General features: G+C 44.4%; 1 protein-coding gene across 1 annotated transcript in view; it reads right to left on the reverse strand.

The window, feature by feature from the left end:
- GPC2 (glypican 2) overlaps positions 1-14,184 on the reverse strand; it is a 90,680-nt gene that overhangs the window by 12,912 nt on the left and 63,584 nt on the right. The window lies entirely within an intron of this gene.

Below are 14,184 nucleotides of genomic sequence, written 5' to 3' on the forward strand. Positions count from 1 at the left end.
ATGGCTGCCTTGCTGCGGGTGCCCCCCTGGTGATTTATGTAGGCTACCGCTGTGGCGTTGTCCGATTGAATTCGGACAGGGCGACCTGCCAGAAGATGGTGGAAATGTAACAAGGCTAGTCGAACTGCTCGAATCTCTAAGATATTGATGGGGAGGGCTGATTCCAGAGGAGACCAGAGCCCCTGAGCAGTGTGATGAAAGAATACTGCTCCCCAACCCAGGAGACTGGCATACGTTGTGACCACTAGCCAATTGGTTGGGGGGAAGGGCTTCCCCCTGAGTAGAGATGAGCTGTTTAGCCACCAAGAGAGGGCCATCCTGGCCTGGAGAGACAACCGAAATCTGCGGTTGAGAGAGAGAGGATTTCTGTTCCACACTGATAGGATTGCTTGTTGGAGGGGTCGAAGATGAAGCTGCGCAAACGGAACCGCCTCTATAGTCGCAACCATCATTCCTAACACCCTCATGCCAGACCGAATCGTATGAGGGCCTGGTTGTTGAAGATTCCTCACTTCCCGCCGAAGGGCTAGGACCTTGTCCTGGGGAAGGATTGATAGGGCTTGAGAGGTGTCGAAGATCATGCCTAAAAAAGAGATCTTCCGGGACGGCTGTAGGGATGACTTCCTTAAATTCACCAGCCAACCTAGACGAGAAAGGGTGTCCAGAGTGAAGCCGACATTTTCCCTGCAAGATTGAAAAGTCGGTCCCTTGATCAGCAGATCGTCTAGGTATGGCAAGACAACTATACCGTGGGCAGCACGGTGGCGCAGTGGTTAGCACTACAGCCTTGCAGCGCTGGGGTCCTGGGTTCCAATCCCACCCAGGACAACATCTGCAAAGAGTTTGTATGTTCTCTCCGTGTTTGCGTGGGTTTCCTCCGGGCACTCCGGTTTCCTCCCACATTCCAAAAACATACTGGTAGGAATTCTAGATTGTGAGCCCAATCGGGGACAGTGATGATAATGTGTGCAAACTGTAAAGCGCTGCGGAATATGTTAGCGCTATATAAAAATAAAGATTATTATTATTATTATTATACCTTGGGAGTGCAGAATGGAAACCACAGTAGACATGACTTTTGTGAACACCCTGGGAGCGGAGGCCAGCCCGAAGGGTAATGCCGTGAATTGAAAGTGTAGATTGTTTACGGCAAACCGGAGAAATCTTTGATGAGGTGGAAAGATGGGAATATGTAGATAAGCATCCTGAATGTCTACTGAGGCCAAAAACTCTCCCTTTTCCAAAGAGGCGATGACTGACCGGAGAGACTCCATCCGAAAGTGACGAACGCAGACAAACCTGTTTAAGAGTTTGAGATCTAGGATAGGCCTCACTGCTCCGTCCTTTTTGGGCACTACAAAAAGATTGGAATAAAAGCCCTGAAACCTTTCTTCCCTTGGAACAGGAGAAATGACACCGCTGATACGAAGGGACTCTACGGAATTGAACAGGCTTTGACGAAGAGACTCGGACCTGGGAAGACGGGATGGAAAGAACCGGGGAGGAGGCAGCTGAACCATCTCTATTTTGTACCCTGAAGATACGAGCTCTCCAACCCACCGGTCGTGGATTACCTGAAGCCAGACCTGGCGAAATAGAAGTAGATGTCCGCCTACTCTGTTGGAGACACCCAGAGGAGGCCTCCAGTCACTTAGCCGAAAATCTTTGCGTCCTAGATCCTCCTGGATCTAGTAGATTGGGGACGCATTCTTCCCCCCTGGCTGGCCGTATAAGGGGTCCGACCGTCTCGGTCCTGATTGGGTCGACCCTGCGCAGGAGAGCCTGATGCTGGGGCCCATCTAACGTTGCGAAAGGTTCTAAAACGGGCCTGAAATTGGTGACGAAAAGGCTGTCTAGACCTCTGCTGAGGAAGAAACTTACTCTTTCCTCCTGTGGAGTCAGAAATAAGCTGAATCAGCTTCTCTCCGAACAAACGACCACTCTGATACGGTAGGGATGTAAGAGATTTTTTAGAGGTAGAATAGCCCGCCAGGACCTTAACCAAAGGGCCCTTCTGATGGCAATAGCATTAGATGCAGCCGAAGAAGCACAATCTGCCGCATCTAGGGATGCGTTAATCAGATAACTACCAGCCATTGCTACCTGAGATGACATTTCTGCCAATTCTGCTGACAAATTACCTTCTTGGAGAGCCTTAGATAACGATTCTGACCAAGAAATCATAGCCCTGGCAACCCAAGTTGCTGCAAAGGAAGGAAAAAGAGCTGAACTTGAAGCCTCAAAGACGAAACGAGCCAAGCTTTCTATAAGACGATCCGTAGGATCCTTAATCGATGAGCCATTAGGGAGAGATAGCAACGTGTTAGAGGCTAAACGGGACACTGGAGGATCTACCGAAGGGCTTCCTGCCCAGATACTACAAAGTTCCGAAGCAAAGGGATACCTGGCCTTCAGAGCTTTTTGCCCTGAAAAACGCTTGTCCGGGTGCTCCCGGTTGCGTTGAATCAGATGCTCAAACTCAGGGTGAGAGGAAAAAACCCTATGGGCCCGTTTAGCCTGCTTAAATGAGACCTTATGATCAGAGGATGAGGCAAGCTCGTCCTCTATCCCTAAAGACTGATTGACAGCCTCAATCAGGCTATCTACCGACTCCTGAAAACCAGGTTTCTCAAAATTAAGAGACCCTTCTGACTCGAAATCAGTCTCAACTTCCCCGCTTTCTGCAGGGGAAGGAGAACGAGATACGGAACTCCAGGATGCGGAAGCACCTGAGTGCCTGGACGACACTTTGCAAATCCACTTTCCATGCGTCTGTCTAGAGTGAGTGCGGCCCCTGCAGGCCGAAGGCTCCTGAGACCCTGAGGCCCTCTCCGAGACAGGTGGACTACCGTCCCTGACTGCCGGGGTCTGCAGAGATTTGATCGCTTCAGTAAGGGACGCCATGGATTGCGACAAGGACGTGACCCATTCTGGCGGAGCTGCCCCAGCATCTGCTTGAGGAACCGGAGACGGAGAGACTACTGGAGAACTGGCGGGGGGGGGCTCCTGGGCGCGTTCAGAGTCACAGGCCTCGCAGAGGCGATTACTTTGGGCGTGCGGAAAAGGGGCACGACAAGATACACAACCGGTAAAAAGAACAGTGTGAGTCTTAACCCTTCTAGACATAATGATCCGTAAAGCTATACCCAGGGCCAGAGACTGGGACAAAAAGAATGCTTCAGCCAGATGGAGGGAGAAGCACTTACCCCAGTCCTGAGTCCCCTCGAGTACCGTGATGGATCCTGACAGCACGATGCGGAGCCCAAAAGCGCTGTCTTATATGCACAGCAGGCCTTAGGGGGGAGGGACCGCCAAACGATGCTGCGGCCTGGAGCAGGCCCGAAGCCGGGGCCTCAATTTTTCCCCCTTAGAGAGAGGAGAGCCGGAACCGGAAGTGACGCGCCGGAGGGGGCGGAGCCTCACAGCGTGGCCCGATGGCCGGAAGTCCCGGGCTCCAGGAAGCTGCCCCACGCCCGTAGCAGCCAGGCAGGGCCGAAGCCTCTGGGGGGACAGCGGCGCCGATCATACCCGCAGCGTCGCTCCTAACACCGCTGCAGCGCCGCTGTCCTAACGCTGCAGCGCCGGATCACGCCACAGCGCCGCTGTCCTAACGCTGCAGCGCCGCTCATCCTCAGCAACGCTAAAAAAGACACCGCACTCCTGGAGGACGCAGCAGCAGGTAATGCCAGGAGCCCCCCTTGTCATACCGCACTCAGCGAGGGGTAGAACAAATGACGGTGCAGGCACCCTATCTCCATTATCCCCAGGATAAGGAGAGGGACCGTCCACCACCCCAGCTAACACCCGCAGGGGTGTAGAATCAGGGGGAAACACACGGACATCTTACGGGCACCTGTACAGCCTGGAGTCTAGCTACCTCAGGGTGGTCAGGGCTAAGTCCGGTTAAGAATCCCACGTAGCGGGGAAGGATACGTGGAGAAACATCGCACGTACTTGCCCGTTGATGGTTTGGGGAGATCGGACCCTCAAAAAGGTCCGTCGCCCCTTCAATCCAAAGATGTTGAAAAATCGGGTCCAACGATCCAGGACCCAGAGATGTGCCTCCTTGAGACACTAAGCATAAACTGGAGTCTCTGGTAGCCAGTGTCAGGGTGTATACGATGGAGGAGGAGCTCACTTTTTTTTTTCAAGTTTACTTAGTGTCAGCCTCCTGGCGGCAGAAGCATACACCCACTGTCCTGTGTCCCCCAATAAGGCGAAGGAGAAATTATTTTTTAGCCCCCCAGTTTTGTATTTTCCCAAGGGTAACAGGAGAAATTGGACCCCAACAGTTGTTGTCCTATTTGTCCTGAGTACGCTGATACCCCATATGTTGGGGTAAACTCCTGTTTGGGCACACGGGAGAGCTCGGAAGGGAAGAAGCACTGTTTTACTTTTTCAACGCAGAATTGGCTGGAATTGAGATCGGACGCCATGTCGCGTTTGGAGAGCCCCTGATGTGCCTAAACAGTGGAAACCCCCCAATTATAACTGAAACCCTAATCCAAACACACCCCTAACCCTAATTCCAACGGTAACCCTAACCACACCTCTAACCCAGACACACCCCTAACCCTAATCCCAACCCTATTCCCAACTGTAAATGTAATCTAAACCCTAACTGTAACTTTAGCCCCAACCCAAACTGTAGCCCTAGCCCTAACACTAGCCCTAGCCCTAACCCTAACCCTAGCCCTAATGGGAAAATGGAAATAAATACATTTTTTAAATTTTTCCCTAACTAAGGGGGTGATGAGGGGGGGTTTGATTTGCTTTTATAGCGTTTTTTTTAGCGGATTTTTATGATTGGCAGCCGTCACACACTGAAAGACGCTTTTTATTGCAAAAAATATTTTTTGCATTACCACATTTTGAGAGCTATAATTTTTCCATATTTTGGTCCACAGAGTCATGTGAGGTCTTGTTTTTTGCGGGACGAGTTGACGTTTTTATTGGTAACATTTTCGGGCACGTGACATTTTTTGATTGCTTTTTATTCCGATTTTTGTGAGACAGAATGACCAAAAACCAGCTATTCATGAATTTCTTTTGGGGGAGGCGTTTATACCGTTCCGCGTTTGGTAAAATTGATAAAGCAGTTTTATTCTTCGGGTCAGTACGATTACAGCGACACCTCATTTATATCATTTTTTTATGTTTTGGCGCTTTTATATGATAAAAACTATTTTATAGAAAAAAATAATTATTTTTGCATCGCTTTATTCTCAGGACTATAACTTTTTTATTTTTTTGCTGATGATGCTGTATGGCGGCTCGTTTTTTGCGGGACAAGATGACGTTTTCAGTGGTACCATGGTTATTTATATCTGTCTTTTTGATCGCGTGTTATTCCACTTTTTGTTCGGCGGCATGATAATAAAGCGTTGTTTTTTTTGTTTTTTGCCTCGTTTTTTTTTTTTCTTACGGTGTTTACTGAAGGGGTTAACTAGTGGGACAGTTTTATAGGTTGGGTCGTTACGGACGCGGCGATACTAAATATGTGCACTTTTATTGTTTTTTTTAATTTATTTAGATAAAGAAATGTATTTATGGGAATAATATTTTTTTTTTTCCATTATTTAGGAATATTTTTTTTTAATTTTTTTTTACACATTTGGAAATTGTTTTTTTTTACTTTTTTACTTTCTCCCAGGGGGGGACATCACAGATCAGTGATCTGACAGTTTGCACAGCACTCTGTCAGATCACTGATCTGACTTAGAGCAGTGCAGCCTTCACAGTGCCTGCTCTGAGCAGGCTCTGTGAAGCCACCTCCCTCCCTGCAGGACCCGGATCCGCGGCCATCTTGGATCCGGGTCTGGAGCAGGCAGGGAGGGAGGTAAGACCCTCGCAGCAACGCAATCACATCGCGTTGCTGCGGGGGGCTCAGGGAAGCCCGCAGGGAGCCCCCTCCCTGCGCGATGCTTCCCTGCACCGCTGGCACATCGCGATCATCTTTGATCGCGGTGTGCCAGGGGTTAATGTGCCAGGGGCGGTCCGTGACCGCTCCTGGCACATAGTGCCGGATGTCAGCTGCGATAGGCAGCTGATACCCGGCCGCGCTCCCCCCGTGAGCGCCGCCGATCGCGCTGGACGTACTATCCCGTCCGTGGTCATAGGGGCCCACCCCACCTCGACGGGATAGTACGTCCGATGTCAGAAAGGGGTTAAACATAAAAGTGTGGGTCAATTATTATTCAACCCCTAGGTTTAATATTTTGTGGAATAACCTTTGTTTGCAATTACAGCTAATAATCGTCTTTTATAAGACCTGATCAGGCCGGCACAGGTCTCTGGAGTTATCTTGGCCCACTCCTCCATGCAGATCTTCTCCAAGTTATCTAGGTTCTTTGGGTGTCTCATGTGGACTTTAATCTTGAGCTCCTTCCACAAGTTTTCAATTGGGTTAAGGTCAGGAGACTGACTAGGCCACTGCAACACCTTGATTTTTTGCCTCTTGAACCAGGCCTTGGTTTTCTTGGCTGTGTGCTTTGGGTCGTTGTCTTGTTGGAAGATGAAATGACGACGCATCTTAAGATCCTTGATGGAGGAGCGGAGGTACTTGGCCAAAATCTCCAGGTAGGCCGTGCTATCCATCTTCCCATGGATGCGGACAAGATGGCCAGGCCCCTTGGCTGAGAAACAGCCCCACAGCATGATGCTGCCACCACCATGCTTGACTGTAGGGATGGTATTCTTGGGGTCGTATGCAGTGTCATCCAGTCTCCAAATGTCACGTGTGTGGTTGGCACCAAAGATCTCGATCTTGGTCTCATCAGACCAGAGAACCTTAAACCAGTCAGTCTCAGAGTCCTCCAAGTCATCATGAGCAAACTGTAGACGAGCCTTGACATGACGCTTTGAAAGTAAAGGTACCTTACGGGCTCGTCTGGAACAGAGACCATTGCGGTGGAGTACGTTACTTATGGTATTGACTGAAACCAATGTCCCCACTGCCATGAGATCTTCCCGGAGCTCCTTCCTTGTTGTCCTTGGGATAGCCTTGACTCTTCGGACAAGCCTGGCCTCGGCACGGGAGGAAACTTTCAAAGGCTGTCCAGGCCGTGGAAGGCTAACAGTAGTTCCATAAGCCTTCCACTTCCGGATGATGCTCCCAACAGTGGAGATGGGTAGGCCCAACTCCTTGGAAAGGGTTTTGTACCCCTTGCCAGCCTTGTGACCCTCCACGATCTTGTCTCTGATTGCCTTGGAATGCTCCTTTGTCTTTCCCATGTTGACCATGTATGAGTGCTGTTCACAAGTTTGGGGAGGGTCTTAAATAGTCAGAAAAGGCTGGAAAAAGAGATAATTAATCCAAACATGTGAAGCTCATTGTTCTTTGTGCCTAAACTACTTCTTAATACTTTAGGGGAACCAAACAGAATTCTGGTGGGTTGAGGGGTTGAATAATAAATGACCCTCTGAAAAGACTTTTCACAATTTTTAAAAAAAAATAAACAAAGAAATAACATTCTTTTTTGCTGCAGTGCATTTCACACTTCCAGGCTGATCTACAGTCCAAATGTCACAATGCCAAGTTAATTTCAAATGTGTAAACCTGCTAAATCTGCAGGGGGTTGAATACTACTTGTAGGCACTGTATATTAGTATATTACATACAGTAATACTGCAATATAAATCTGTATATGGTATATAGTATATGGTATTTTACAGTATATTATGGTATATATCAGTATACGGTGTACAGTATATTACAGTATATATCAGTGCACTACATGCAGTAGATTACGTTATATATCCTATATTATATAAAGTATAGTATGGTATATATCAAGGTTAAACAAAAGGGGCAGCAGTCAAATGGTTGGTGCATGTATTTCAATAAATGCAAATAAATTAATAAAGAGGGATAAAAAATAATACAAATAATAATAACAATAGTGAAGGCACTGCACACAAGCACAAAATAGGCTGAAAAAAACTGGGAAACCAGAAAAACCTACAAAGAATTGTGCAGCCAAATAAGGACATATAAGGCTATGTGCACACGTTGCGGATTCTCTCCGGATCTACAGCGTTTTTTGCGGTGCAGAAACGCTGCAGATCCGCAATTGATTTACAGTACAATGTAAATCAACGACAAAAAAAAAATGCTGTGCAGAGTTTGCGGAAAATCCGCTGCAGTTTAAAAGAAGTAGCACGTCTCTTCTTTTTTGCGAATCTGCAGCGTTTTTATTTTCCATTATAGAAAACGGCAGGGGTAAGAAACGCAGCAAATCTGCAAAAAAAGCAGAAAAAACGCTGCGGATCTACATAAAAAACGCGACAAATCCGCAGGTGCGTTTTCTGCCAGGAGAGGCAGATTCCGCACCAGAAATTCCTAAGGCTAATCCGCAACGTGTGCACATAGTCTAAATACAAGATTTATTGAAATAATTACAATTAATAAAAGTCAAGTGTATTAAAATCAGGAAACAAGGAGGGTGACAAAACACAGCAGGAGGAAGATAGAAGATTACAAATATGTAGAAAATGTATGAAGGTCAGGAAAGGGAAAGAAATACGGTAATCAGGAAAGAGGTTTGCTGGAAGGTCAGAAGTAAAAAATCTACTATATAATTGTCTAAGGATCACTTCCGTCTGTCTGTCTGTATGTCTGTCTGTCACAGAAATCCCAAATCGCTGATTGGTCGTGGCAAAACGGCCATGACCAATCAGCGACGGGCACAGTCCGGTGGCAAAATGGCTGCTCCACTCCCCGCAGTCAGTGCCCGCTCCATACTCCCCCCAGTCAGCGCTCACACAGGGTTAATGGCAGATTAATGGACCACGTTATGCCGCAGTGTAACACACTCCGTTAACGCTGCTATTAACCCTCTGTGACCAACTTTTTACTATTGATTCTGCCTATGCGGCATCAGTAGTAAAAAGATCTAATGTTAAAAATAATAAAAAAAAATAAAAAATCATTATATACTCACCCTCCGTTGGCCCCTCGGATCCTCGCGACACTCCGGTGACCGGTTCATGCATTGCGGTCTTGCGAGATGATGACGTAGCGGTCTTGCGAGACCGATACATCATCATCTCGCGAGACCGCAATGCACTCTTGGGACCGGAGAGTCGCGAGGAGCATCGGTAAACGCCTCGGCTAGATCCGGGGGGCCGACGGAGGGTGAGTATATAATTTTTTTATTTTAATTCTTTTTTTAACAGGGATATGGTGCCCACATTGCTATATACTACATGGGCTGTGTTAGATACTGCATGGGCTGTGTTATATACTACATCTCTGTGCTATATACTATATGGGCTGTGCTATATACTACATGGCTGTGGTATATATTACGTGGCTGGGCAATATACTACATCGCTGTGCTCTATACTATGTGCCCTGTGTTATATACTGCATGGGCAGTGTTATGCAGTACGTCTCTGTGCTATATACTAAGTGGCTGTGCAATATATTACGTGGCTGTGCAATATACTACGTGGCTGGGCAATATACTACGTGTCTGTGCTATATACTACGTGTCTGTGCTATATACTACGTGTCTGTGCTATATACTATGTGTCTGTGCTATATACTACGTGGCTGTGTTATGTACTACGTGGCTGGGCAATATACTATGTGTCTGTGCTATATACTACGTGTCTGCTATATACTACGTGGCTGGGCAATATACTATGTGTCTGTGCTATATACTACGTGTCTGTGCTATATACTACGTGGCTGGGCAATATACTACGTGGCTGGGCAATATACTACGTGGCCGGGCAATATAGTACATGGCTAAGCAATATAGTACATGGCTGGACAATATAGTACGTGGCTGGGCAATATACTACGTGTCTGCAATATACTACGTGGCTGGGCAATATACTACGCGGCTGGGCAATATACTACGTGTCTTTGCAATATACTATGTGGCTGGGTAATATACTACGTGGGCTGTGCTATATACTACGTGGGCTGTGCTATATACTACGTGGCTGGGCAATATACTACGTGGCTGTGTTATATACTACGTGGGCTGTGTTATATTCTACGTGGGCTGTGTTATATGCTACGTGGCTGGGCAATATACTAAGTGGGCTGTGTTATATGCTACGTGGCTGTGCTATATACTACGTGGCTGTGCTATATACTACGTGGCTGTGCTATATACTACGTGGCTGTGCTATATACTACGTGGGCTGTGTTATATACTACGTGGGCTGTGTTGTACGCTACTTGGCTGTGCTATATTTCTCTGCTGTATCTGTGCATCATGAATCGTGGTATGTGTTAAAGAGGGGGGCCCACTGAGACTTCTTGCGCCTGGGACCCTCAAAAACCTGGAGCCGGCCCTGGCTTCACTGATTGGTCCCGCCCGGCCTCGAACAATCAGCGACAGGCGCAGTCCGCCCGCGAATTGGCACGGAATTCGAACCACGCTTCGCTAATTGGTCGTGGCCGGCCGGCTGAATCCTGTGTATAAATTGTATTATTCTGAAAACTTCATAAATAAACTACATACATGTTCTAGAATACCCGATGTGTTAGAATCGGGCCACCATCTAGTAAAATCTATAATCACATGTAGTAAATAAATAAATGGAACAAGTTTTCAGCAAAGGGAAACAACAATGGTGGAACAATAAAAACAAGTATGAAAAACCACTCTACCCATAACTTCCTCCTGCTGGAATGGCGCCAGCCACAACACATGTTCTGGCGCCAATCCAGCAGGAGGCCAGGTGAAGGCTTGTGCCCAAATGTGTACTGCAGCTGGCGCCATTCCATTCAGTAAAAGAGATGAAATATATTTATATATTTTTTTTTTTAATTATTTTTTTTTTTGCTTAAAATACAAAGAATATGTGTCATCTTTAATTTTAGGCTTTTTAAAGATCACTTCATCTTGAACTTGCATAACTGTTAACAATAAAATTACATTTTTACCAGGGGTGCCAAAACTTTTACATGCTACTGTATATCAGTATACTATATACAGTATATTACGGTATATATCAGTAAACTATATAGAGTATATCATGGTATATATCAGTATACCACATGCAGCATATTACACGTATTATCAGTGTACTATATGCAGTATATTACGGTATATATCAGTACCCCGCTACAGTATATTACGGTATATATCCGTACCCCGTATACAGTATATTACGGTATATAACCGTACCTTATATTAAGTATATTACGTCTATAGCCGTATACTATTTACGGTATAGTATGGTGATATCAGTATACTACATGCAGTACATTACGGCATATATCAGTGTACCATATATGGTATAGTATGGTATATATAAGTATACTATATACAATATATTACAGTATATATCAGTATACACAAGTGGTCAAAATTGTTTGTACCCCTCGTTTAATGACAGAAAAACCCACAATAGTCACAGAAATAACTTAAATCTGACAAAAGTAATAATAAATAAAAGATCTATGAAAATTAACAAATGAAAATCAGACATTGCTTTTCCACCATGCTTCCACAGAATTAAATAAAATAAATAAATCTCATGAAATTGGCCTGGACAGAGATGATGGCACCCCTGAAAATAATGTCACAAAAGGGACGTGTTAAATCGCGGTGTGTCCACTAACCAGCATCACAGGTCTTAATATTTTGTTGCACAACCTTTTGAGGCAATCACACGATTCCTGTAACTGTCAATGAGACGTCTGCGCCTCTCGACAGGTATTTTGGCCGCTCCTCAGGAGCAGACTGCTCCAGTTGTCTCGTGTTTGAAGGTTGCCTTTTCCAGACGGCATGTTTCAGCTCTTTCCAAAGAAGCTCAATAGAATTTAGGTCAGGGCTCACAGAAGGCCACTTCAGAATAGTCCAATGTTTTCCTCTTAGCCATTCGTGGGTGTTTTTAGCTGTGTCTTTTGGGTCATAATCATGTTGCAAGACCCATGACTGAGACCAAGCTTTCTGACACTGGGCAGCACATTTCTCTCTAGAATCTCTTGATAATCTTGAGATTTCATTGTGTCCTGCACAGATTCTAGACACATTGTGCCAAATGCAGCAAAGCAGCCCCAGAACATAACAGAGCCTCCTCCATGTTTCACAGTAGGGACAGTGTTCTTTTCTTGATATGCTTCATTTTTCATCTGTGAACATAGAGCTGATGTGCCTTGCCAAAAGTTCCATTTTTGTCCCATCTGTCCATAGGACATTCTCCCAGAACTTTGTGGCTTGTCAACATGTAGTTTGGCAAATTCCAGTCTGGCTTTTTTATGATTTTTTTTCAACAATGCTGTCCTCCTTGGTCGTCTCCCATGAAGTCCGCTTTGACTCATACAGCGACGGATGGTGCGATCTGACACTGATGTTCCTTGAGCTTGAAGTTTACCTTTAATCTCTTTAGAAATTTTTCTGGCTCTTTTATTACCATTCGTATTATCCGTCTCTTTGATTTGTCATCAGTTTTCCTCCTGCGGCCACCTCCAGGGAGGTTAGCTACAGTCCCATGGATCTTACATTTCTGAATAATATGTGCAGCTGTAGTCACAGGAACATCAAACTGCTTGGAGATGGTCCTATAACTTTTACCTTTAACATGCTTGTCTATAATTTTTTTTCTAATCTCCTGAGACAACTCTTTCCTTCGCTTCCTCTGGTCCATGTTGAGTGTGATACCCACCGTGTCACCACACAGCACAGTGAGTATCTGTAGCCCTATACACAATACAGGCCCACTCACGGATTCCAAGATTGTAGACACCTGTGATCTAGTTAGTGGGCACACCGTGATTTAACATGTCCCTTTTGTCACATTATTTTCAGGGCTACCATCATCTCTGTCCAGGCCTCCATAAGTTTTATTTAGAAAATAATTCTGTGGAAGCATGGTGGAAAAGCAATGTCTGACTTTCATTTGTTTATTTTCAAAGTCCTTTTATTTATTATTACTTTTGTCAGATTCAAGTTATTTCTGTGACCATTGTGGGTTTTTCTGTCATTAAACGAGGGGGACCAACAATTTTGACGACGTGCAGCATACTAGGGTATATAACGGTATATATCAGTGTGCTATATGCAGTATATTAGTATATATATCAGTGTACTATATGCAGTATATTACGGTATATATCAGTGTGCTATATGCAGTATATTACGGTATATATCAGTGTGCTATATGCAGTATATTACGGTATATATCAGTGTGCTATATGCAGTATATTACGGTATATATCAGTGTGCTATATGCAGTATATTACGGTATATATCAGTGTGCTATATGCAGTATATTACAGTATATATCAGAGTACTATATGCAGTATATTAGTATATATATCAGTGTACTCTATGCAGTATATTACAGTATATATAAGTATACCACATGCAGCATATTACAGTATATATCAGTGTACTATATGCAGTATATTACGGTATATATCAGTGTGCTATATGCAGTATATTACAGTATATATCAGTGTACTCTATGCAGTATATTACAGTATATATAAGTATACCACATGCAGCATATTACAGTATATATCAGTGTGCTATATGCAGTATATTACGGTATATATCAGTGTACTCTATGCAGTATATTACAGTATATATCAGTATACCACATGCAGCATATTACAGTATATATCAGTGTACTATATGCAGTATATTACAGTATATATCAGTGTACTATATGCAGTATATTACGGTATATATCAGTGTACTCTATGCAGTATATTACAGTATATATAAGTATACCACATGCAGCATATTACAGTATATATCAGTGTACTATATGCAGTATATTACGGTATATATCAGTGTGCTATATGCAGTATATTACGGTATATATCAGTGTACTCTATGCAGTATATTACAGTATATATCAGTATACCACATGCAGCATATTACAGTATATATCAGTGTACTATATGCAGTATATAACAGTATATATCAGTGTACTATATGCAGTATATTACGGTATATATCAGTGTACTATATGCAGTATATTACAGTATATATCAGAGTACTATATGCAGTATATTAGTATATATATCAGTGTACTATATGCAGTATATTACGGTATATATCAGTGTGCTATATGCAGTATATTACGGTATATATCAGTGTACTATATGCAGTATATTACGGTATATATCAGTGTGCTATATGCAGTATATTACGGTATATATCAGTGTACTATATGCAGTATATTACGGTATATATCAGTGTGCTATAT

Source organism: Ranitomeya imitator, chromosome 4, assembly GCF_032444005.1.
Source record: "Ranitomeya imitator isolate aRanImi1 chromosome 4, aRanImi1.pri, whole genome shotgun sequence".
Taxonomy (NCBI): domain Eukaryota; kingdom Metazoa; phylum Chordata; class Amphibia; order Anura; family Dendrobatidae; genus Ranitomeya; species Ranitomeya imitator.